Source organism: Quercus robur, chromosome 9, assembly GCF_932294415.1.
Source record: "Quercus robur chromosome 9, dhQueRobu3.1, whole genome shotgun sequence".
NCBI classification, from domain to species: domain Eukaryota; kingdom Viridiplantae; phylum Streptophyta; class Magnoliopsida; order Fagales; family Fagaceae; genus Quercus; species Quercus robur.
In genome coordinates this window covers 40,468,667-40,470,971 of record NC_065542.1, presented here as the reverse complement: position 1 = coordinate 40,470,971, position 2,305 = coordinate 40,468,667, and the positions used below count along the sequence as shown (strand labels likewise).

Here is a 2,305-nt window from a genome sequence, read left to right as displayed (position 1 = left end):
GAGCCATAAATTTTAATAAAAATATATTATGATTAAAAAAGATACCTTATTTTGGACATATGATGATGCATAATTAAGTAAAGTTGTAATCTAATTTTTGATTTTATATATTGTTTGAGAGAGAGAGAGACAGAGAGAGAGAGAGAGAGAGAGATTGAGAGATTTGGTGTGTGACTTTGTAGGATTTTGGTTTACAAAAATTAATATATCACATAAACTCATTTATGGTGATGTCTTTAAATGGAAGATGTTTAGAAAAATAACATCATACCTATGGGTCATTCTATGGTACCAGGAGGGGTACGGTACCCACTTAAAATTTTCAACCGTTGATATCATTTGTTTTAATCCTAGTCGTTTATTTAATTTTAATGAAAACCTGTTACCGGTCAAGCATGTTCTATATATAAAATAAAATAAATAGACGTCTCTGCATCTCTCGGGTTCTTTCTCTCTCGCTCTCGTTCTTCAGTCTCTCGAGTTCTTGCTCTCTCTCTCTTGTGTTGTGTGTGATGGGTGAATCTCTTTTGGCATCCCATAGCTTTACTCAATGGTGTGATGGGTGAATTTCTTTTGGCATCCTACAGATTTACTGAGTGGTGAAGGCTTCTCAAAAAAATCAAAATCACTTTAACATAGTTGAAGGTAAGTATCAAAACGACAAAACCCTAACTCATGCAAGTTGTAAAATATGTTTTGTTTCCCCAAATTGTTTATTAGTTTTTTGGATGTTGTTTTGCTTGACTAGTTATATAAGAATAGATGTTATGCTTAAAGATTATTAAATCTTGGAACATTCAAAATAGAATTAGGCCCTATCAAATATGCTATCTGTGTTTATAGTTTGGAATATTTTGGAGTTGTATTGTTTGGCTTATAAATTTTTAAGTTAGCAATCTTAGTTAGGTGGTCTTTGAAGGACTCTGTGTGTACTGAAGTGGTTGTGTTGGGCTGGTTGTTCTGTTTGTAATTTGTTTGTTCTTCAATATAATATCTGAATTATCCCAAAAAAAAAAATTAGAAGTACATCTTATGCACTGGATCATGTGGAACAATGTTTATCTGCTTTCATTTACTACTTTCTATTTCAAATGATTATTGTTGATTGCACATCACTACTCTCTCTATTTTATATGTTCGAATATGCTATAAGCCTATAATTGGGGAATTTATCCCTCTATGGTGCTTGTTGATTCTTAGCTAGCTTGCGGGGTTAATGATCTATTGTTTTTTTCGTCAGCAGTTTCTGCTTTGAGTTTGTATCGAGACTCCCCTGTTATTGTGCAGGGGTTTATTTTGCTTTTAGGTTGGCCTTTGTGATTTAGAGGCTAATGGTTTGTTTGTTTCATTTGTAAGGTTTGATGGCCTAGACTTTTTAAAGTTTAAAAGTGATGTTTTATCAATTAAATTGGAAAAAAAAAAAAAGGCCTAAAGCTTTCAAAATACATTCTACAAGTGTTGATTTTGAACCCAGACCATCATGAGCCATCACTACTAATATTAATACCTTACCACTAAATGTTATCATGTATTAGCATTCACTAGATGTTATTCCACTTGAGTGTGATATGATTATAACATAAAATACCAAATAGTTAGACAAATAATGAATTCTATAAGTTTCTTTTCGTGAAAAAAGCTACCACAAAGTATTGAAAGTGAATGGAATGTAATCTAAGATAGCTTGATGGATGAATCTAAGATAGTGGGTATGGGGTATGGTATCTGCCCAAATCTTAGCCATATATTTTTATTGTTTCAATCTTGACCATTTATTGATTTCTAATACAATTTCTACACATGTATATGGACAGTGCAGTCATTCATCAGGCAAAGTTGAAACCTTCAAGGACAAGGTAGACGCCATCCATCGACAAGATATTTGTGGACTTGGTTGTTAAGCATATACAACTTGTGAAAGTGCAAATTACTTTTAGTTGTTATAAAGTATTAGTTGTTGGAAAAATGGAGCTACAACGTGAGGATGGAAACTTTGGCGAAAAAATAGTTGCAGAAATATTGAATGTAATTGTTAAATATTGATAACATTGCATTTTGTCAGACTTTGAAATCTAAAATTATTTTGAAATGTAGTTATAGCTTGCTGTTGGTTTGGTGTATTTTTGCTTTTGCTTGGTTGTTTCATTTTGTTATTTCCTAACAAAAATATCATTAGCTATTTTTATTAGAATGCATAATTTATTTGCTTCTCAATTTTACACTCTCTTTCCCTTCATATTTGGGATATCAAGTTCTTCAAGAACATGCTCTGATGCCTAAATTTGTTTTATGTTTCAATTTCAAG

General features: G+C 31.8%; 1 long non-coding RNA gene across 1 annotated transcript; it reads left to right on the top strand.

Annotated features, from left to right (window-relative positions):
* Positions 1-445: 445 nt before the first annotated feature.
* Positions 446-2,102, top strand: LOC126700027 (uncharacterized). The gene is made up of 2 exons (XR_007646972.1): positions 446-645; positions 1,815-2,102. It is a non-coding gene; the product is annotated as an uncharacterized LOC126700027 (long non-coding RNA).
* The last annotated feature ends 203 nt before the right edge of the window (positions 2,103-2,305 follow it).